Consider the following 25,123-nt stretch of genomic DNA (forward strand, 5'->3'; position numbering starts at 1 on the left):
ACTCCATTCGTGGGGCAGAATGTAGCCAGGGGCTGTGTCATTCACTGTATCTTATGTGCCACCAATGCACGCCCACTCCCTGGGAAGAGAGGATCTGAATCCTTTCCATTAGACAAGCCTATTTTGATGCAGGTCTATGATAAAGCACAGAGAATTTCCATATCGTGAGTCCATTTTTATGTGAATGAAATAAGGTTAAAATAAACATTTGTGACTCTCCTTAAAAGACCTAAGCCCCAGGGGCCAGCCCAGTGGCACGACAGTTAAGTTTGCACGTTCCGCTTCGGTGGCCCGGGGTTCACCAGTTCAGACCCCAGGTATGGACATGGCACCACTTGGCAAGCCATGCTGGGGTAGGTGTCCCACATATAAAGTAGAGGAAGATGGGCACGGATGTTAGCTTAGGGCCACTCTTCCTCAGCAAAGAGACAAGGATTGGCAGCAGATGTTAGCTCAGGGCTAATATTCCTCAAAAAAAAAAAAAAACACTTAAGCCCTAAAGAACAAAAGTGGAGATCGAGAGGCAGAGGGAAGACTATAGCATCCACCTTGCCTTGATGCTGTAGGGGATCTCATGGGGTGACTATAAATATGGTAAGAGTAACTACTAAGAGTCAGAAAGACCTGGGTTCCTTATTAATTGTTAATAGTAAATAGCAATTCCATTCCTGATTAATTGGGTAACTTTGAAATGAGTGCCTTGTCTCTCTGTACCCCCATTTCTACATACAATTTATACGTATAATAATAGTATCTACTCTGTACCTACCCTGCCCATGTGCTTTTTGATGTAAGAATTTTATGTTTAATTTTTGCCCACTTATTGTTAAAATTTTCAAAAGTGTGGGAAAATTGAAAGAATAGTACAATATATGTTTCACCTAGGTTTGCCAATTAACATTTTGACACATTTGCTTTCATTCTGTGTGTGCATGTGTGTGTATTATTTTGGAAAACCATTTGAAAGATGCAGATATCATGACACTTTGATACCGGCCCTGATATCAGTTTCCCTACATTAAACCCAGCATATGTGGGGTTAAAACTAAAGCACTCTTTCCCTGCTTACTCCCTGGCTTCCTGGCTCCAGAATCCACTATCCTCCATGGAGACAAATGGCCAAGGACAACCACCTGGATTTGTTATCTTCTCCCCACAAGGAAACACAGGCTGTTGGGAAAGCTGCTGACCAGCAAGGTCACAGGCTCCCTCTTCTCTGCAAGTAGTCTCAAGGCCAAAGACAGGCTGATGGGAAAGCTCTGACCAGCAAGGCCATTTCCTCCCCCTACCCTATCTAAAACCCCAAATAAAAACCCTTCCTTTTAGCTTTTTGGGGAGTTTGGGATTTCAGTGTCAGTTGCCCTTTCTCCTTGCTCAGCACTGTGCAATAAGAAAATTCCTACTTTCTCCCACTACCCCTGGTGTCAGAGATTGGCTTGCTGCATAGCAGGTGAGCTAATTCACTTCAGGTTCGATATCAACTTCACCCTTAAATACTTCAGCAAGTAACTCCTAAAAATGAGGTGTTGTGAGGCAGCAATATTTCACATCAAGAGGCAATTAATGTCAGGTTGTCCCACTCTTGTAGATGCCTACCCTTCTCACTTTTAAAATGCTGAATTGTGCTTTAGCCAGAGCATTGAGTGACTATTGTTTCCAAACCACACAGCAAATCCAAGTCCGAGACATCAATAAGGATTCCTTTTCTTCATGGAGCTCATTGATTCTTAACCACGGTGGGTAATAATTCACAAAACTTGTAGCAGCAGCATCTGCTGTCAAAAAATTACCTCAACTTACTCTTAAGCAGTCTACTAAATCCTATAGGAAAACTAAGAAGCGACAGCACCATCAGCTTGAATCTTTCCCGCCTCCCTTCCTCTTCTTCTTTTTACCTTGTTCCAACCCTCAAGGGCTCAGAAATCACAGCTGGCAAGACTAGGGAGAATAAACAGGTATGCAAAGGAAAGAAAACAGAGGCCAATCAAAACCCCTACCTAGTCATAAACTTTGGGCCTCCAATCTGAAAGAGACCCAGGCTCCAGCTCCACATTTTGAGGAGAAAGAAGTTAACATTAAACCAAGGTCAGAGTTTTTTTATTATTATAACGCTATACTTGATATATTATGAATTTGTTTAATACTATGTTTGGGACCGAATAGGACTAACGGAACTTCTATTACCCAAAATTGACTGGAAACTATAAATACTGAAGTGGATACATGGGATGTGAACTCTCCACAAACGATTTGGTCAATACCAAAGAAGACTGAATGGGAGAATATTCCAGGCCAAATAAGCGTGATTGGACTCCTTTTTACCTCTTAGCCAAGAGTTCTTAACTTGAGGCCTACAGTGCTCTAAAAAGAACAAGCAACATTTTATGTATGTATGTACACATGCCTTTTTCTGAAGAAAGAATCCACAGCTTTTATCAGAGTCACAAAAAAAGTTTAAATTATTCCCAAATCAGAGAACTTCTAGAAGCCCAGGACTTTGAAACTTAGCTTTGAAACTTAGCTTTGAAACTTAGGATGCATTTTTCTAGGTTGTAGAAACTTATGTCTTTTGAGACCTTGGTAGCTTATTGAGGCCACCTATGCTCTGACTACAGTTTGACTCTTTTCAGTGAGTTGTGATATACATGTTTTTTGAATCTGTGTTTTGACATAAAGTGCATTCCCAAGTAGTTTGCTTTCCTGATGTTCAGTCCTTGGCTACTGGCCTTCTAAGTTCTTGGCCTCTATCTAGTGTCCACAATTGGATTAGGTGATGCCTGTTCTAGCAGCTTCCTGGAAGGTAATCCTAGCTCAAAGCATCACGTATTAACCAAGCTAGTAGCCCTACTACCCCTACTTACCCAAATCATAGGTACTTTCCCCCCATTTGAGAGGCTATCTCATTGGTGTCCCTAGCCATCACAACACCAGCCAGCTAACACAGAAAGTGAGTTATCAGCATCTCAAGCTAGAATTTAAGAAATGCTTTCATAGAACATCATAGGATATGGTTAATTAGATACATGGCAAAGTAATTGGAAAAACATTAACTTTCTTTTAAGAATTAAGCAGAAATAATAAAAGTTAAATTGATCTATAGAGGAAATCAATTAGCTGCTAGAAATAGTATTTTACAGTCAGTTCTCAACTATTCATATTTATAAAAAGTGGCGCAGATAATCAAAGACAGAGATAATTTTTAAATAATTCGTTTGTGGCTTTAGAACCCTTTATTTATTTATTTGCATAAAGTTACCTTTCTAATAATGTTTTGATTATATTAACATTTAAATGAGGATGCAGCTCCCTAGCAAGCAGCAACTGAATGCAGAAGGAGACAACCCATATCCATGCTTGGTAAGGGTAGAAAGTCAAATGAGAGATTACTCTGCATTAAATTTTCCAAACTCAAACAATTGAGAATGAGCTCTAATCTTCTAGAATGTGATCTCTTCAGAAACTGCTGTCTCATCTTCCAGTTAAACACTCCCTTGTGTGCTTCTCAATACTCTGTAGTTCTTCATAACACTTACCAAACCTTCACATACAATTATTTGTTCAATCTCTGTTGTCCACACTAAAGTGTGAACTCCAAGGAGGTAGGAACACTCTGTCCTGTTCTACATTTCTTCCCAACATCTAGAAAATTCATTTGTACATTTTATGTGTTCAACAAATGTTCATTCAAGGAATGAATAGAATCTGCATCATTCTTCTAAATTATCCATGAAGGATGAGAAAGATTTATTTAATGTTACACAGAATATGTGATAAGGTCTCCAAGAGAAAGCTTGATCCAGGGATGGAAGCTCCATGAGCCATGGACCCCATTAGTCCTGCTGACTGCTGTACATCACCTTTGGGTGCAGTACTTGATATATTGTGGGTTCTCAGCAAATTTAATCAAGCTAGTAGCCCTACCACTCTCACTGACTGAAATCATAGGTGCTTTTTACCCATTCGAGAGGCTATCTCCATTGTGTCTCCATTGCAGCATCAGCCAGCTAACAGTCACAGAAACTGCCTGGGACAATGAATAAGAATAACCAAGAAAAAGTTACAAGCCTCTGACTATGCATAGCTTTCCCAACAAGCTGCAGAGAGACAAAAGGGAGATGTGACAGTTTGAACTTTAGAGAGCGCTGGTAGGTCTGAGAGTTAGTATAGCTTTGCCCAACCGGGAACAGAACCTAGGGTTTCTGATGTTATCTCTATGGTAAAGACATTAGCCTTTCTCTCACTCTCTCACTCTCCGCTCTCTCTCTCTCTCTCTCCCCCTCTCCCTCTCCTCCCCCACCCCTCTTTCTTTCTCTCTCTCCAGTTGGCCTAATCTCTGTTCATCTACACTTCAGCCATCTTCCTTGGGTACATCAGGACTTCTGAATCTGTGCAGCCAATCTATAAAGTATTCTTTTTAAAAAATATTTTGTTACTATCCCACTCTAATGTTTCCTCACGTGGAGTGTTCAGAACCGTAACTTTGACATCAGAATAAGGATAGTTTGCGTATACATACTTTTGCTTTGGAATTTAGGGATGGAGGAAACAGTGGGGAACCTGGAAACAAGTCAATACAGGGCCCACAACACAGGCTTACAGAGCAAAATGAATGGGCATGCATCATAACTTTGAAGACCACCTAGTGCAGAGACCTCAATTCATAAATAAGGGAAACCGAGGCCTGGAGAGGCAAAATGACCATAAAATCTCAGAGTTCACATGAGATCCTAAGAGTCTTCTGGGTAGCAAGGGAAACATTTTCTCTTTGTGCCTATACTCTAACTCAACAGATGGCTCCTTTCTCTCAGCGTGTAAATAAGCAAATGTCTACCCAATATTGAAAAAGTAAAGTACAAAAAGACGAAAACCTTAACCTAGCTTCTGCCTCTAGTTACCATCCTCTGAAATCTAACTTTCATAACCAAACTTCCAGAAATAGAATTTCGCATTTATTGATTTTATTCTCTCCCTTCCATCTGTGCCCCTATACAGGAATGCCTATTCGGAATCTACCCTCCTCTCCCAACTCTTGTCCAGCTGCTCAGCGATTTGCTCCAGATCCTGGTGTGTAATTTATTCCCTGTCCTTCAAGATATGTGAATTCACTATTCTTCTTGGGGTGTTTGCCAAAAGCCTAAGTAACAATCCTAACAATTAACTATTATCTTAATCCTCTCATTAAGATAATAGTTATGGCTCCTAACCTAAAGGACCCTTATTTCAACAGGAATACAGATGGGGCCCAAGTGACAGCGGACTCAGCAGATTGGTGGAGTCTTGACAAATCATCTTCTTCTTTGTGGTGTTTGAACAGCCCCATTCTCCTGCCATTTGCAGCCAAGAAAGCTAAGTCAGAGCCTGGTGCCCTAGTGATGAGCTGGCATATTGATCTTGAGTTCTCGTTCCCAAAATGAATAGCAATTTCTTTACTCAAGTCAGCTTTATAACTTTTGCAGAGCAGACAAGATGTCAGTCTAAATGAATCCTGGCCCACTATTCATGTCATTCAAATCGTGTGACATGTTTGCCTTATCAATTGCCATGAAGTTGGGAGGGAGAGGACAGGTCAGCTATTAACTAGAAAAGTCTGGGCTTTGCTATTGATAGTGCCATGATCACCAGCATCCTAAGTAGACATGGAAGATAAACAAATGTCTCAGCTTGGGTTCTGTTGAAAGCAGAGCTGGGACAGGTGCTTATTTGAAGGTGGAGTCTCAAGGCAGTAAGAGCTAATGAAAGGAGAAGTGTGACAGGGAAGGTTGAAGAGCCATAGCATGTCATTGCAATGGCCACTGCTTTACCAAGAGCCTCAAAGACACACATCTGGTCACTCAGCAGGTGCAGCCACTTAGCCACCTGGGATGTCTCCAGACGGGCTGTTCAGAGAATCTGCTCAAAGCAGTCCCTTCAAGGAGGAAGGAGGAGGAACCTATCTGCATGGCTCCTTCCCATCTCCAGTCTCCCAGGCTCACCACATAGGTAGCTCCTTTCCCCAAATTCCAAGTCATGTTACCCAACTCCCTCAATAGGTGCTGAAGAAGCCCATCCCAGGGCTGCAGTGTCCAGCTGCATCCAAGCCTGAAAGTGGCTGGAGGAGCCGAAGACCCAGGAGTACACTGGGTCAGCCTCAGGTGGCAAAATTGCCCACAGAGGACAAATTAGTCTCTGTGGCAGCTGAGGGCCTGGAAAGTAGGTGAGGCTTTGAGCATCTAATGAGGTGTATAAGATTATAGCATACAACAGGAGTTAGGATTAAAATCATATCCAAAGCACAGAAGTATATCCTCTTTCTTCAACTTTTCCCAAATATCTTTGTGCTGAGAACCTGGACTATGTCCCTTACAACAAAAGTATAGTAGACATGCCAACCCAGGAATTCCAAAGTCTTCAGGCAGAATTATATGGTATTTATCTGGTGTGGGAAAGTGTTTGTGTGCATGCTAACTCCTTGAAAAAGACCCGTGATCTACTACAAAGGCCATCAGTGAGCTCCTAAGCACCCAATCCAGTGAGTCCCTTTCAAAGTTTACTCAACTTGACAGCTTTACAATACTTCCCACAGTGGAATATTTCTTAATCTGAAACTTTTTCCTCCCTTGGATTCCAAACATGGATCTCTTCTGATTCTCCTCCTCCTTTTCAGGCTCCTTTGGTGGGTACTTTTCCTCTGCTAACCCTGTGAAGGCTGATCTTCCCGGGGCTCGTTTCTCAGCCTGATGCCCTTTTTAGTCTACACGTTCTTCCTGGGGACCTTCATCTCTATCGCTGCCTAAAACCCTTCCTCTGTGCTGAGGATTCCCAAAGCTCCAGACTTATGAATAAGACATGATCCTGGCCCTCTGTGGGAACAAGGCAAAAGTATCAACTGTGATGACAGAGTGTAGGAAATGCTATGCTGAAAGTGCTATGATAGCATTTGCACATGGAGCACACTCAGCCTGAAGAATTTGCTTAAACTAATTCTGAAAGAATCGAGTTGCTTTGAAAGATGAAAAAAGAGAGAAAATTCCAGGAAAAAAAAAACCCAAGGAACGGAAGCCTAAGAAAGCATGGGATCAGAGAATAAGCAGTGGATCTGAAAGGACAGCATGAACAATCTATAGAGATGTGACTGGAAAGGCAGGCGAGGGAGGTCATAAAAGGCCTTACAAGCCAGGCCACAGCATCTGGACTTCATCCTGATGGCAGGATCAAGACAGGGTCAGCATTCCATTTTATAAATATTCCTTTGTGGAGACTGTGGTTTGGAGGTTATGCCACTGGAGGATGGAAACCAATTAGGAGGTTGTTGCCACAACCCAAGCAAGACACTGTAAACCGTTAAGAGTTTGGTAACAATGACCTTTGGTGTTCCCATCTAAAGTAACTTGCACAAGTTAAATCCTGAGCTAATTCCAATATTTTTGTCTATATATTTATGGAACAATGAATTGCTTTCTTTTTTTTATTGCAGTAACATTGGATTATAACATTATATAGCTTTCAGATGTACATCGTAATATATTTTGAATTCTCTGTAGATTACATCATGTTCACCACCCAAAAACTAATTATAGTCCATCCCCTCACATGTGAGCCGAATCACCCCTTTTGCCCTCCCCTCTCCCCGCTTTCCCTATGGTAACCACCAATCCAATCTCTGTTGCTACGTGTTTGTTTGTCATTGTTTTTATCTTCTACTTATGAGTGAGATCATACAGTATTTGACTTTCTCCCTCTAACTTATTTCACTTAGCATAATACCCTCAAGGTTCATCCATGTTGTCACAAATGGCAGGATTTCATAATTTCTTATGGTTGAGTAGTATTCCATTGTGTATATATACCACATCTTCTTTATCCATTTGTCCCTTGATGGGCACCAAGGTTGCTTCCAAGTCTTGGCTATTGTTTATAAAGCTTCAATGAACATAGGTGTGCATGTATCTTTATGCATTTGTGTTTCCAAGTTCTTTGGATAAATAGCCAGCAGTGGAATAGCTGGATTGTATGGTAGATCTATTCTTAATTTTCTGGGGATACTCCATACTGCTTTCCATAGTGGCTGCACCAGTTTACACTCCCATCAGCAGTGTACAAGGGTTCCCTTCTCTCCACATCCTCTCCAACACTTGTTTCCTGTCTTGTTAATTATAGCCATTCAGACCAGAGTGAGGTGATACCTCATTGTAGTTTTGATTTGCATTTCCCTGATAGCTAATGATGTTGAGCATCTTTTCATATGCCTGTTGGCCATCCGTATATCTTCTTTGGAGAAACCTCTGTTCAGACTTTTTGCCCATTTTTTAATTGGGTTGTTGGTTTATTTGTTGTTGAGCTATATGAGTTCTTTGTATATTTTGGATATTAACCCCTTATTGTTAGGTTGTCTTTTCGTTTTGTTGATGGTTTCCTTTGCTGTGCAGAAGGTTTTAGTTTCATGTAATCCCATTTGTTCATTTTTTCTTGTTTCCCTTGCCCGGTCAGAGATGGTACTTGAAAATATGCTGCTCAGACCAATGTCAAAGAGCGTACTGCCTATGTTTTCTTCTAAAAGTTTCGTGGTTTCATGTCTTATATTCAAGTCTTTAATCCATTTTGAGTTGATTTTTGTGTGTGGTATAAGGTAATGGTCTACTTTCATTCTTCTGTACGTGGCTGACAAGTTTTCCCAATACTATTTATTGAAGAGACTCTCCTTTCTCCATCGTATGCTCTTAGCTCCCTTGTCGAATATTAGCTGTCCCTAAATGTGTGGGTTTATTTCTGGGCTCTTGATTCTGTTCCATTGATCTCTGTATCTGCTTTTGTGCCAGTATCGCTCTGTTTTGGTTACTATAGCTTTGTAGTATATTTTGAAATCAGGGAGTGTGATACCTCCAGCTTTGTTCTTTTTTCTCAGGAATCCTTTGGCTATTTGGGGTCTTCTGTTGTTCCATATAAATTTTAGGATTCTTTGTTCTATTTCTGTGAACAATGTTGTTGGAAGTTTGATAGGGATTGTGTTGAATCTATACATTGCTTTAGGAAGTATGGACATTTTAACAATGTTAATTCTTCCAATCCAAGAGCACGGAATATCTTTCGATTTATTTGTGTCTTCTTCGATTTCTTTCAACAATGTTTTATAGTTTTCGGTGTACAGATCTTTCACTTCCTTGGTTAAGTTTTTTCTTGGGTATTTTATTCTTTTTGTTGTAATTGTAAATGAGATTGTATTCTTAATTTCTCTTTCTGCTACTTTGTTGTTAGTATATAGAAACGCAACTGATTTTTGTATGTTGATTTTGTATCTGCGACCGGACTGTATTCATTTATGATTTCTAAAAGTTTTTTAGTGGATTCTTTAGGGTTTTCTAGAAATAAAATCATGTTGTCTGCAAAGAGTGACAGTTTCACTTCTTCTTTTCCAATATGGATCCCTTTTATTTCCTTTTCCTTGCCTGATTGCTCTGTCTAGGACTTTCAATACTATGTTAAATAAGAGTGGTGACAGTGGGCATCCTTGTCTGGTTCCTGTTCTTAGAGGGATAGCTTTCGATTTTTCTCCATTGAGAATGATATTTGCTGTGGGTTTGTCATGTATGGCCTTTATTATGTTGAGGTCTTATCCTTCTACACCCATTTTATTTAGAATTTTTATCATAAATGGATGCTGTATCTTGTCCAATGCTTTCTCTGCATCTATTGAGATGATCCTGTGATTTTTACTCTTCATTTTGTTAAATGTGGTGTATCACGTTGATAGATTGGGTTGATAGATAGGGCTGTTGAACCATCCCTGCATCCCTGGAATGAAACCCACTTGATCATAACGTATGGTCTTTTTAATGTATTGTTGTATTCGATTTGCTAGTATTTTCTTGAGGATTTTTGCATCAATGTTCATTAGTGATATTGGCCTATAATTTTCTTTTTTTGTGTTGTCCTTGTCTTGTTTTGGTATCAAGATAATGTTGGCTTCATAGAATGAGTTAGGAAGCCTCCCCTCCTCTTGAATTTTTTGAAAGAGTTTGAGAAGGATAGGTGTTAAGGCTTCTTTGAATGTTTGGCAGAATTCACCAGGGAAGCCATCTGGTCCTGGACTTTTATTTTTGGGGAGGCTTTTGATTTCTGTTTCGATCTCCTTACTGGTGATTGGTCTATTCAAATTCTCTACTTCTTCTTGATCCAGTTTTGGAAAGTTGGATGTTTCTAAGAATTTATCCATTTCCTGTACATTATCCAATTTGTTGGCGTATAGCTTTTCGTAGTATTCTCTTTTTATCTTTTGTACTTCTGAAGTATCCATTGTAATCTCTCCTCTTTCATTTCTGATTTTATTTATTTGAACCTTCTCTCTTTTTTTCTTGGTGAGTCTAGCTAACGGTTCGTCAATGTTGTTTATCTTTCAAAGAACCAGCTCTTGGTTTCATTAATTTTTTCTATTTTTTTAGTCTTTATTTCATTTATTTCTGCTTTGATTTTTATTATTTCCTTCCTTCTGCTGATTTTGGGCTTTGTTAGTTCTTCTTTTTCCAGTACCTTTAGATACGCTGTTAGATTATTTATTTGGGATTTTTCTTCTCTGTTGAGGTAGGCCTGAATTGCTATAAACTTCCCTCCTAGAACCACTTTTGCTATATTCCATAGCTTTTGACATGTCATATTTTCATTTTCATTTGTCTCCAGGAATTTTTTTATTTCTCCTTTGATTTCTTCATTGACCCAATCGTTGTTCAGTAGCATTTTGTTTAATCTCCACATTTTTGTGGCTTTTCCGATTTCTTTCTGTAGTTGATTTCTAGTTTCATACCTTTGTGGTCAGAAAAGATGCATGGTATTATTTCAGTCTTCTTAAATTTATTGAGACTTGTTTTGTGGCCTAATATGTGGTCAATCCTGGGGAATGTTCCATGTGCATTTGAAGTCCATCAACTAAGTCCAGCTGGTCAAATGTGTTGTTTAAGGCCAATGTTTCCTTATTGATCTTCTGTTTGGATGATCTACCTGTTGATGTAAGTTGAGTGTTAAAGTCCCCTACTATTATTCTGTTACTGTCTATTTCTCCTTTTCTGTCTGTTAATAATTGCTTTTATATACTTAGGTGCTCCTATGTAGGTGCATAGGTGTTTACAAGTGTTATATCTTCTTGTTAGTTTGTTCCCTTTATCATTATGTATTGCCCTTCTTTGTCTCTTGTTGCAGTTTTTGTTTTCAAGGCTATTTTGTAGATATAAGTATTGCTACCCCCACTTTCTTTTCTTTGCCATTTGCATGGAATATCTTTTTCCATCCTTTCACTTTCAGTTTGTGAGTGTCTTTAGATCTAAACTGTGTCTCTTGTATGCGGCATATATATGGGTCTTGTTTTTTGTCCAATTGGCCACCCTATGACTTTTGATTGGAGCATTTAGTTCATTGACATTTAAAGTAGCTATTAATAAATGTATGTTTATTGCCATTTTGTTACTTTTTTTTCCGGGTGTTTTAATAGTTCTTCTCTGTTCCTTTCTTCTTCTCTTGCTCTCTTCCCTTGTAGTTTGACAGCTTTCTTTAGTAATACATTTCATTTCTTTTGTCTTACTTATTTGCTTACTTATTATAACTTTCTGAGTTGTGATTACATGAGGATCCTATATAATATTCTATGTATATAATAGTCAATATTGAGTTGAGAGACTCTTTAGCTTGACCTCTTTCTAAATGCTCTACTTTTTCACTCCCCTCTTCCCACATTTTATGTTTTTGAAATCATATCTAATCTCTTGTTTTGTGTGTGTCTATCCATTACCCTCTTATCATTGAAATAGGTAATTTTAGTCCTTTTGTCTTTTAACCTTCATATTATCTTCACAGGTGGTTGATTTGCTACCTTTACTATATTTTTCCCTTTACCAGTGATTTTATTGCCTGGTTTTTTGGGGGGTTTTGCTGATAATTTTTTATTCCTATTTATGGTCATTGCTTTCCCACTTAAATAAGTCCCTTCAGCATTTCTTGTAGAACTGGTTTCTTAGTGATAAACTCCTTTAATTTTTGCTTGTCTGGGAAGCTCTTTGTCTCTCCTTCCATTCTGAATGACAACATTGATGGATAGAATATTCTTGGCTGTAGGTTTTTTCCTTTTAGCACTGTGAATATGTCATGCCATTCGCTTCTCACCTGTAGGGTTTCAGCTGAGAAGTCCGCTGATAGCCTTATGGGCTTTCCTTTGTATGTCATTGTTGCCTTCCTTTACTCCTTTTAGGATTCTCTCTTTATCTTTAATTTTGGACATTTTAATTATATCATGTCTTGGTATGGCCCTCTTTGTGTTTATCTTGTTTGCTGCTCTCTGTACTTCTTATACTTGGATGTCTGTTTCCTTCCTTAGGTTAGGAAAATTTTCCACTTTTATTTCTTCAAATAAATTTTCTGCCCATTTATCTCTCTCTTCTCCTTCTGGGACACCTATAATATGAATGTTAGTGCACTTAATATTGTCCCAGAGTTCCCTTAGACTGTTCTTCTTTTATCTAATTCTTTTTTCTTTTGTCTGTTCAGCTTGGATGATTTCCTCTAGCCTTTAGTTTAGCTTGTTGATCCATTCTTCTGCATCACTCTGCTATTGAGTCCTCTAGTGAATTTTTCATTTCCAGCATTGTATTCTTCGTTTCTGATTGGTTCTTTTTTATATTTTCTAGTTCTTTGTCAATGGGCTCATTATGTTCATCCAGTCTTCTCCCAATATCTGTGAGCATCCTTATGAGTTTTTGTTTGAACTCTCTCTCAGGTAGGTCACTTATTTCTATTTCATTTAGTTCTTTTTCTGGGGTTTTGTCCTGTTCCTTTGCTTGGAATGTATTCCTTTGTCTCCTCATTATGCCTCTTTCTCTGTGCTTATTTCTATGTATTAGGTGAGTCAGCTATGTGTCCTATCTTGGAGAAGTGGCCTTATGTAAGAGATGCCTTTTGAGACCCAGCAGTGTGCTTCCCTCTCATCACTAGTCCAAAAGATCCAAGAGTGACCCCTTTATGGGTTACTTGGGTCCTTCTGCTATGGCAGGGGTGCTCTTAATGCAGGTACCCAGGGAGTCTAGTCTTTCCTTCCCTGGCCAGCTGTTTGTAAATCCAGTTTGGGGAGCCTCAGCACTGTTTTCAGTCTATCAGCACACTCCTATTGCAGTTTTCCTCTTAATTGGGTAGGTACCCAGTGCAGCTGGTTGCTAGGCTCAGGGGCTTACAGTTGCTATAGGCCTCAGGCCTACAAGGCTGTAGTCAGTTCTCTTAGGAGTGCAGCTGAGTGTGACTGGCCCTAGGCAAAGGGAGCACTCAATTGTTTCAGGTTTTAGAAAGTGGGGCTGATCCTTTTTATGACTATTTGTGAAACACAGGTCTTCTGCCACTGATAAGCCTCCCCCCCCCCGCCCCCCCCCCACAGGACCACACACACGGTCAACACAGTCCTGGTCCATGTACACTTCCCAAACCCCTGGCGTATACCCCAACGCCCCACTGCAGAGGCTCCTACCTCTCCACCAATGCTCCCCACAGTTCACCTGGTCCTCACACAGGCCCTGCCCCACAGAGGTGGATCCTCCCGCCTGCCTGTAGAGGATCAAGGCACCCAGTCAATGCAGGCCGACAAGTAGCCTAAGGGCTTGCTGTTGGGTGGGGCCAGTCTCTAGGGTGGGCTGCAAGCCCTGGCTGAATTGGATTAAATCTGTGCTCTAGTGGATGTGGCAGACCCCTAGGCTGCTGGGGGTCTGTATCAGCATGCTTGGACTAGGTGACAACAATGGCCACCACCAATGGCTCAGTCTCCGGAGAAGTCTCTCCCTCATGGAGATGCACCCAGAGCCCACCAGGTGAGTTTCTTTTCACCAAAGGACTGTCAGCCTTCTCTATGGTTATTTTAGTTTGCTGAGACAGGTGAGTTTATGCATGGGCCCTTTAAGACCCGGGTCTTTTTGGCTTTCATACAATAGCTTTTCTGGGGGTATTCCCCACTGCAGTTAATAACCAGCAGAGCCGGATAGTAAGACCCTTATCTCTGTCGTGCTGAGTCTGAAGGATGCTTATAGCAGTAACTGGCCCCCGCTCCAGACCTCACTCCTCCAGGGAGGGCTGCGTACCTTAGGGAGGCTCCCGCCCTGCTGGCTGAGGAAATCTGCTGCTCCTGAAGGTGGCTTTTTTTCTCTCCAGAAGGAATTTCTGCCTCTTCTGCCTTAGTCAGGACTGTCCCTTGTTGTGGGGGTTCTTTTTATCCAGTTTTCAGTTTTCTTTCCAGGGTAATTTTTCCAACACTAGTTGTAACCTGGCTGTGTTCATGGGAGGAGATGAGTTCAGAGTCTGCTTATGCCGCCATCTTGACACTGAATTGCTTTCTTGATTCTCAAATATTTAATTGATTTCTGGGTGTTCCAGGCAACTATTCATTCAGTGTTTTCCAGCAAATCTGGGAAATTAAAATTATTTTGTAAATGTCCAAATCAACTTTTTCTCTAGAAGGTCCTCATGATGTTTTTTTTATTAATTAAATAATGTTTATTGAAAAGCTAAAAGAGAAAAAGTCTCCAATCAGTTACCATGAGTTGTACAAAGATGACTAAGACATAAGTCCCCAGTAAGTCACAGTCCAGTGGGAGACAGTCAGAAAAGCATCAGGTGTGAAACAAGACAAATGAAACAGGGACAAGATAGAGGCTCCAGCAGTATGATATGCATGACTGCAGAGGAAGAAGTAGGTAACTGTGTTTGGGAATTCTGGGTTAGGCAGGGCCTTGAAATGACTAGGATCTCAGTTAGGCAGGGATGAGAGGACAGTCATCTCTAACAAAGTCTCAGGGGCTTCATATCACTGTTGAGTGGCTAGGCTTCGTCAAAGTTGCAGCTGTGTAGAGGGATATTTCAGAGGAAAGAAAAATGGTGGACAGATCAGGAAGATCTTAAGATCCAGGTTGAGGCAGTAGCAGCTGAGCCGTTTAAGCAGACATCTTCTGGGGCATCTGCGAGTCACCTTGAGGGCATTACCCAAAGCCATTTGAAGTGTACTGACTTAGCAAATTATGCCTACAACTGCAAACTGAATCCATCTTCACTTCAACAGCACTGCCTTCCTCTTATTAACCCAAAGAAGATGAGTTTCCTCACAAGTAGCAGCTTTCTGAGCAAGTACCTTGGTGCATCCTCAAACATTACCAATTCCCTCATGGTACCTGGATACGAGCCAGTTCAAGTGAGCTGGCAGTGTCGTCTAGATATTTATTTCTTTTCACTTAGCTTTAGACTCTAGAGGAAAGGGCTGCTATTTTATGAAGCCTGTGTGCAGTCAAACTTCCCTGATAACACGTCAATATGTAATCTACTTAGATCCCTGGGATCAAAAGCTAAAATGCACTAGTTAAGAGGCAAGTTAAGTTGAACTAACTTCCTAAATTGAATTTACTGAGAAGACCCAGAAATAAGAGCAAGAAGGCTCATTCCCTTTAAGAAAACCCTGAGGAAGCCCACCTCCAACGTATGGCTAAAGAGACAAAAAGAGAGAGAAAGAGAACTAGGGACCAAGAACAAAGTCTCTGACTTCGATAAGGGTCAAAGCACTATCTTATACTCCAAACAGTTCCAGACAGAAAAATAATCTGTCCAAAATTAAATGATGTTATGCAGTCATTGTTGTGTATCTTTATACAGCAACTTTGGCAAGACACAGAGAGAAATACTTTATCTCCTAATTTGATGGTATAATCTATCTAATTCAACAAATGTTAAGGTTGTGAAAAAGGTCACATTACTCTTTCACTGTTGGTTTATATCTCTGCTGACTTTGTGTCTGTTCTTTTGGTTTTGTTCATGTGTTTGTTTTTCAAGGTTTCTTAATCTATACACCATAATTGTACATTCTTGTCAAATAAGAGTTCTCACTACTTTCAGTTTATTCCTTGCTTCCAATTCCTTCCTGTGTCTCTCTTGTCCTCTTCCCAAGGCCAAAATGGTGCACAAAAGGCAAGTAAAGAGGAAGCAAGGAGACAGATTGTGGGGAGCACGTGACTAGAAATGGTTCCCATTTCTCCTCACCCAAAAACTAAAGATAGCTTAATAATCTGGCATTTGGAGTTAGAACTACCCTCTCCATCTTTGCTGTCACCTCCAATGTGTTATTATCACCTCACTTGAGTGCAGAATGAGACACAGAGGATGAGCAGGTCTAGACCGTGTTCTGCATAGCGCACAGCTTTGTTCTTTCATATGTAGGAGCCATAGGAGTTAAAGGTTCCTGTATTAGTGTCCTGTGGCTACTGCAACAAATTACCACAAACTGGTTGGCTTAAAAGAATAGGAAATTCTTCTCTCACAGTTCTAGAAGCCAGAAGTCCCAAATCAAGGTGTCCGCCAAGTCACACCGCCTCAAAGGCTCTCGGGGAGCCTCTTCTACCTTCTGGCGGCTGCTGGTGTTTCTTGGCTTCCTGGGCTTGTAGCCACATCATTCCAATCTCTTCTTTGTCTTCACATTGCCTTAATCTCTGTGTCTTCTCTTCTGTTTGTCTCAAATCTCCCTCTGGCCTTCTCTTAAAGGATATTCATCATTGGCCCTTGGGCCCACCAGATAGTCCAAGATGATCTTTTCATCGCAAGATCCTTAGTTTACTTACATCTGCAAGGATCCTTTTTCCAAATAAGGTAATATCCACAGGTTCTAGGAATTCGGAAGTGAGCATATCTTTTGGAGGACCACCGTTCAAAGGACTACAGTGCCCACATAAATAGAGATAACCTTCATGATGGCTACCAGAACCCTGCCTCAGAAAATCAACCGCTCTCCCAAGCCAACCAGGGCCCACGAATATTATTCCAAGTCTGAGTCAAAACACCAAACTTGTTGGGGCTGGCCTGGTAGCACAGCAGTTAAGTACGCACGTTCTGCTTCTTGGTGGCCCGGGGCTCATGGGTTGGGATCCCAGGTGGGGACATGGCACCACGTGGCAAGCCATGCTGTCGTAGGCATCCCATGTATAAAGTAGAGGAAGATGGGCATGGATGCGAGCTCAGGGCCAGTCCTCCTCAGAAAACAGAGGAGGATTAGCAGATGTTAGCGTAGGGCTAATCTTCCTCGGGGGGGAAAAAGAAACACCAAACTTGTTAAATGTGTTTCCAAGAAAAAACAAATGGCAATCTGGTCCTATGTGAGAATTTAGACACAGGCTGTGAAACATCTGATGAGCTATTCTTTCAGCAGAAGGTAAAAACACTGTTGAACTCTAAGTTTTGGGTACTTTATTTACATGTCACTTATAAACTATTTTAATATGTACAGACTATTGTTGATGTGAAGTATTTTGGAACAAAATATGCTCAAAATGGTAACATTTTACCTTAGAAATCACATAGAACCCTTTGCCTTCATGTACATTACATTTGGAAGGAAGGTAAATATTATGCTGTCTTGTAACAAATGCCCTTAAGATTTTTTTTTTTTTTTGAGGAAGACTAGCCCTGAGCTAACTGCTGCCAATCCTCCTCTTTTTGCTGAGGAAGACTGGCCCTGAGCTAACATCCCTGCCCATCTTCCTCTACTTTATATGTGGGATGCCTACCACAGCATGGCGTGCAAGCGGTGCCATGTCCGCACCTGGGATCTGAACCGGGCAACCCCAAGCCGCCAAAGTGGAACGTGTGCACTTAACCGCTGCACCACTGGGCTGGCCCCAAGGTTTTTTGTTTTTTTAAACTGTAATATAAAACATCTTTTTCTCTGGCTCTAATCCAATTTCTTTGAGTGATGTGTAAACCTTAAAATGGTTTGTAGTTCTGTGTCAGTATCCATTACTTTTGAAATGACCCCTACATTTCACACGCTATATAACATTTTCCTGTCTTCTCTGGGATTTGCAGAAGATCCTTCATACACACTAATTGCTTGTGACACCCGCAGTCTTTTTGAACACTGGCTTTTTCTTGGTGAATCAGTAAATACTCTGTTATTTGGAGGGGACATCGTTGCAAAACACTTTCCCTGAATCTCGCTTTCTACTTAAACATCATAATCACACAGGGCTGAGTTACAGTTTCGCTGCTGCCCGTGCATATTGTACTCAGTATGGATTTGGTGTTACAGTAGCTTCAGAAACCACTCAGTCCATCAAGGTCCCAGTAATGATTCCTTTTGTGGGTATATTAATCTCGCAGAAACTGAGCACTACATTGTAGACAATAAAGCTTGCAGAAGACCTGTCAAATCTATATATTTTTAAATGCTCTGCATTATGTTCTTCCAAAACACACCCGACTCCACTGACCTTTAAGCACATTAACCTCGGCAGGGAAATTTCTTAAATCCACATTGTGTGCATAAACTCTCTCATTCAGTATTTAGTGAGGAAAATAGATTGTAGTTAGCACTAAAATGTCAGCACATCATCCACATCTGACAGTAGATTTGCTGAATGACAAAGAATAGCTTTAAACTTGTCTTGAAAGAAAATGCAGCGTGGCTAAAAACACTGATAGATCCAAGGCAAATGTTCAAAGAATAGGTACACTTCAACACACAATATCTGATTCACAAAGATTCCCAACTATAAGTCACAGGTTGCGATCTGTCACCAGCATCAAGCACTATCACTCTGCTCAGTGCTGTTTGCCCCCAACCTGGCCGCAGTCTTCTGGTTTCTCCTTCCTGCCCATGAGATAAACACCTTTATTTCCCCAACCTTTTCTCCCCACTCTCCTGTTTCTTGCATTTCACCCCTCACAACTTGGTGGATTTCAGACAGATCTTCTTTCGGTTTTTTTTGTTGAAATAAATTTGACACATAACGTGTAAGTTTAAGGTGTATGACTCATTGGTTTGATACATATATAGACAGCAATACGATTGCCCTGGTAGCATTAGCTAACACCTCCATCACGTCACATAATTATCATTTCTTTCTTGTGGTGGGAATACACCTGGTCTCTTAGCAAGTTTGATGTTTATAACACAATATTGTTGTCTATAATCACTATGCTGTACATTAGATCTCCAGGACTTACCTATCTACTAGTCGCATGCCAAGTCTTCTTTCTGAAGTGTCCACACACCCCATCTCCCTCAACTCCCTCCTTCTTCCCAACCCATCTCCAACTCTTTCTCTATTACTTCAGAAGATGCTCATGTTCTTTTTTCTCCTCTTTACTTTGTCCCGTTTATGAGTCAAATAAAATGAGGATAGTCATAACTGAGCAGCATAAGCATAGCATTCACACTATGGGTAAACCAAGGGAAAGGACAGCTATACGCTTAGAAGTGAAATATGGCGTAATAACGGACTGTCACCTCCATCCCTGAGCCCTTCAAAACACCGGCAAAAGCTTCTCTCTCTGACTCAGCATCGTGTGTTCCTCTGGTTTAACCAATTTGCTTCAGGCACTGACATTCAAAATAAATTCAGAACTATTTCTAACTTATTTTTAAGTTTTGAGTTTTGTTTATTTACTAGCCTTGTACAAGTATTGTTTTCTCTCTTTTGTCTTAATTTTAAATATATAGTGACTAGTTTCATTTCACTAATAAGGCTATGAGAGCTTTCAAATTAGTTCCATCACATTTGAGATCTTTTCCTAACAATATACTCAATCAAGATACAAATGAATGTCTAAATTGTGACCCACTGTAAGTATATAACTATATCCTCCAGCGTTTCCCCCATGTACAAACCTCATCTGTTTGATGCTATATCTAACACCAAGAATTGCTCATTTTTGTGTCTAGATTTTCTGCCCTCAAAATTGAAGGAGTTAACGATTTCAAAGATTCAGAATTTTCTAAGCCCCTTTCCATTCATTTTCTCTTCCTCGTTTCCATGAGGGAAACCAAATGCTCCAAACCTACTTAAAAGATGATACTAAATCAGAAATCTTGGCATTTGGGGGAAAGAAAATGTATGGGTAATTTGGTGAACCTAAAGTTTCCCATTTTATAACCCACGTCTCTATTCAACATCTCTCTTAGTCATTTATCTGCTTCGTTGTTGCCTCTCCCACTAAGCAGTGAGCCCCAGAAGAGCAGGATCCTGTCTGTTTGTTTCCCTCAGTGTCCCCAGTGCCTAGACCTGGCATCATGTTGATATTCAAGAAACAGTTGTTGAATGGATAAAATTCTTAATTAATCAGTTAATTATTTTGATTATTTAGGTTCTGGTTGGTTTTGCTTTTACTTATTCATCATTCAAAAAGGAAAAAGAAAAGCTGAGCATGTGTGTATCATAGATTTAGAATCCTAGAAATTAGAGCTGGAAAAGATCCTAGAAATTACATTATTGAAAATATTAATTTTATAGCTGAGGAAACTAGGGTTCCAACAATCTAAGTAATATGATGCTCAAGGTCCATCACAGCTGGTGTCCTAACCCTTTAACCACTCATATCTCGGAGAATTAGGCTCCTTGGGTGAGACAAAACTTACCCTGCCTATATAAGGAGCTCTTTGGGGGATCCTTAGTGCGCTCTTGTTGGCTACACGTATACACAAATTATAGAATATAAATAGCTTATAGAATATAAATAGATCTCTACCTATAAAACAAAACAAACAAAAAAATGAGATAAAGGATTGCATGACAGAAACAGAAGAATATTATCTTGCATTATTTTCATTTAGCCAACAAACTTTTATTGCCTGGGGACAGTGGCTTATGGGACAATTGGAACAAAGAGCACAAGCACCGCCGTGTTTGCTAGCCTTGACCTGTCCGGACCTTAGACACATTGGAGCTTGTGAGAGAACTTGGGGCTCAAACACATGTGCATAGCATATTCCAGTAGACAAAGTGTTTTCACTGTCATTGTTTCACTTCATCTTCACGACTACCCTGTAAGGAATCAGAGAAGATATTATGCTAATTTTACAAATAAGGAAACTGAAGGTGAAAATAGTTTGGTAAACTGCTCAAAGTCATACAGGTAGTTGGTGACAAGAGACAGAATTAAGTCCTCCTACTGCATGACAACTCAATGTATTGTTTTCACCACTCAAAGGCATGTACTTTCTTGGCCTCAAATTGTCTCTTTTTCTGTGAATTAGTGGGATTTATACCTCCTTTTTCCTGCCTATCCCTCCTGTCCCCAGATCAGGACCTGAGCTCTTGGCTAAGATGTTTATATGTTAACTCTTCATTTTTTGTCTGAAAAAAATAATTTCTTCTCCTGTGTGCTCCACACAGGGAATGCAGTTTTCTTTTTACGAGTCTTTGAATGGTTGAGAAGTATCATAAACCCTAGAAGAACATGCAGCCTCAAGATTCTGTAGTGTCAAGATATCCATTGAGGAATATGAATTGTGCTTTCCCCTCCTCTTTCCTCCCTCTGCTACCCACAACCACGTATATACACAGTGTGATGACACTACATTCTCCTTCCACCTGAAATTTTCATCATCAAAAGCACTAGTGGATTAGACTAAGGCAAAGAGAACAGATGCCATGTGTGGGACTGAAGTGGAAGATCATCAGAGATAACGCCACAAGAAAAAACCTGAATGGGTGGTGGAGAGGATGGAGGTATTGTGTGATGGCTGAATCACGAAGTGGGGACATTGCCAGACAAGGAATACGCAAATAGGAGAGGCCATAGGAGATGCTAAAATAAGGAACAAGTTGCTGAAACCAGAACTAAGGTAGAATAAATGGGGGGATTATCCCTTGTTGATTCTGATAATCTTAGCAGTAAAATGTCAAGTGAGTGTTTTAGTTTCTGAAGAAAACAGAAAATTGGCGAGAAGGCAAATTGCATTTCCAGTGCATTTTGTTAGGGACCCAGACACAGCTCCATCTCCTGGTGTGGCCATGACCATGGTTAGCTGCAGCAGCTTAGCAAGCCAATGGGTAAAAGAGTACAAATAGAGGCTCCCTAACTGTGTGGCCAGCTTCAGTTTTCCCAGCTGCTTCCCTATCATTTGGCCCCCTGAGAGGCCTGAGTATATGCCACATGTCTAAGCTCCATTCACCCCCAGTGTTTACTCCCCCTCCATAAACAGCCACCCACTATATATCCCCTCAGATCATGGGTACACGTACCCATAGCACTATATTCCACTCTTGTAGGACAAACTGTAGCCTTGAAAGCCAGCTCACAGGTTTAAGCAGGAATTTTGAGGTCCCATGTCCCCAGAGCATGGTCTAGAAGAAAAGTCTAGGCTCTGGTTGGGCGCATCCCCTTGACCATCTCCCCACTGTCTCCTCTCCCCAGGAAGAGCACCAGAATATGTCCATGAGCAATGTGGGACCAAGGCATGACCCTGGCTGCTTGGGTCTAGGAGTGACATTGAAGCTTGAAGCCATATGGGCAATAAGAAACCAGTAGGAAATCCTGATGCCATCTTCACAAAACCAGTAGTTGTGACTGCAGGATTTCTGACCCTGCCCGGCTTCCTTCTGATATGATGAGAAAAAGCATCATAAAAATTGTATAGGGTATGCTAAACCTATGAACAGCACACGTCTTTTGGACGTAGACATGGAATAGGGCATGAATATATCCCCAAAATTAAAATAGATGTTTTAGACAATCATAGCCTGAATTAAATAATCTCCCCAGCTTTATTATTGCATGCTTCTATTTCATATTAATTTGAAGAGAAACTTTCAACTTTGCATTGTAGAACAATCACGAGGACAGTGGATGCTTCCCTTGGTTTTTCCCTGGAGGTAAAAGCACAAAGGCATAGCTTTAAAAAGTCTATTTAATTTGTTTGTTAGTGGGGGGAAATAGAGGTTAATTAATCTAGTTTTGGGAATGCTAGATAATATCTATGTTCAGTTGCTTGTACATTACGCTGTCCAATTAATTCCTCCTAAGGACTTTTATACAAGACTATTCAGCTCAAAACTTCTGGTTTAAAACTTTTCAAGGTCTTTGGGGTGACCATTAGAGAACTTGCTTAAGAAACTTCACCTTCTTTTATTCTTTCACCCCAGTTGGAAGCTGTGATCTTCTCAAAGGTTAACGAGGATGCAAAACCTTCAGGGAGTGTGGCCAAGACACCCATTTCAATTGCTCTCACATGCTTCTCTTGTTTAATTCTTGGAAGCACAGTCTGGAGCTTCTGTTCCAAGATGCCTGCCGTTCAGCCCACCAGGGCCTCCTTCAGAAGCTGGCTGGGCCCAGAAACAGTCAGATGCCCATGGAATCTTTAAACGCTTTTCTGACAGAAGATTTAGCCATTTCTTCTCCCGGTGCTCATTTTTTAAAGTTAAACACATGAATACACATTTTTTTGAATTCCGAAGAAGACGCTTAATTGATTCCCCAAATATTTTAAGGTCTATTAATTCCATTGATGTTGCAAACGCTGCAATTCATTCCAGCTGCTGTTCTAATCACATTCATTAACAGGCTTATTTTTACCTGCCAGCTAATATTTTACATTGCATCAATAAATCTTCAGCTTTCTAGCCAAGTTGTGTACAAAATAAAATGAATTGCCCAATCTCCTAATTATTCCACAGGGTTTGGGTTAGCCAACATCTCTCCTTCTGAGGAGGGCTAATCAGGCATGAATTTAAAATTTATAAGCTAAAGAATGCATGTGCTATTCATTTGTGATATTACAAATATAACATTGGATTATTTCAAGTACAAATTTTTCTTGTATAATCTACCCATTTAATTTTTTACTTTCTATTATGTAAAATAAAAAAGGAACATAATTGGTCACTCAGATGTAAACAAAAGATCTTATAGTAGGTTAAAATAACTCATATACCAATGTCCTGTATGGGATATGATTTTTCTTTTAATAATGATATTTAATTTGGATTTATCCATCCATGGTGTCTTTCTCCATCTGTGTGGACTGGCAATAGGCGTTTATGAAAAAAATGGCCCAGAATTGGATGTGTAACAAGTGTCAATAAAGCATAGAATAGGTAAATGATCTACCTGACAAGCCAACCAAGTCTCTTGGCATCATTTGCTGCTGCTGTGCATAGTGAAAAAAGAGGAAGTAGAAAATCCCGTCTACAGAGTTCAGAGTTATATCTCTCCAGATGAATTGGTAAGTTTTCTGTCACTAGATGACAAGAGCCAGAAAAATATAGATTTATAGTAAAGACATCACATAGACTTTACTCCTAGCTTGTGAGCTGTGAGCTTAAGTAAGTTAACTAATCTGTGTGAAATCTACATTCTTCTTATACATTGAATATGAAATAAAATCTTGCATGTAAGATGTTTAATACAGTGCCTGGCATATCACAAGCCCTCTAATAATGTAAGCTAAAAGAAAAAAACGTTATATTTTGCATTCAACTACTATCACTTCTCTTAAATTGGGTTTTGTGTCATAATAATAAGCTCAAAATCCTCCTACACAATCCTGGCAGCATTACTCTACTCTCACCTCACTACCTCACTATAAAGACTTTACTACCCCTCTGATATCATCCACTTCTGCTCTCCCACATCATTAAACGCCGGTCACAGCAGCCCTGCCTGATCTTAGAACACGTCAGGTACAATCCTACATCAGGGCCTTTTTGTTTATGGTTCCCTGTGCCTGGAAATATTCTTCTGCCACATTTCTTCATGGCTTGCCCCTTGGACTCCTGTAGGTCTTTGCTCAAACCTCAGTTGTTTGGGGAGGTCTTCCCTGATCACTTTCATTTAAAAATCCAGCCCTGCTTCCCAACATGCCATGTCCTCCTTCCCCGCTTTGTTTTTCTTTGAAATACTTATTACCACCGGACATACTAAAATAACCATGTTAGTTATTTATTTGTGTGTTAACTGTCTCCCCAACAGGAATACAACTTCTGTAAAGATAGAGCTTTTTTCTGATTTTGAAAGTAAAGCAAGAAGAAAATAATAAACATGAAACACAGAAAGGCAAAAGAGCAGTGCATAGAACTGAGATACAAGACAAAAAATAGCACACAAGTTGAGAGGGGAATAAGTAGAGTTAAAGCATTTTAAGACCATTATAATGTCAAGAAAATGGATAAAAGAACCAAGCAGTATTAGTCTTTGATAATTTAAAGATAGACATTGTATTCTCCAGGATAATCACTGAAAGAATAACAATTGTATAGCTACCAAGTCTATGTTAAGGTGGGGGTAGGGGGGCGGGTGGGGGACGATATTAACAGATAATCTATCAAAAAACAAGGCAAGAAAGAAGAAAAACGGGAGCCTAAAAAAGGTTAGGTAA

Source organism: Equus przewalskii, chromosome 8 (assembly GCF_037783145.1).
Source record: "Equus przewalskii isolate Varuska chromosome 8, EquPr2, whole genome shotgun sequence".
In the NCBI taxonomy this organism is placed as follows: domain Eukaryota; kingdom Metazoa; phylum Chordata; class Mammalia; order Perissodactyla; family Equidae; genus Equus; species Equus przewalskii.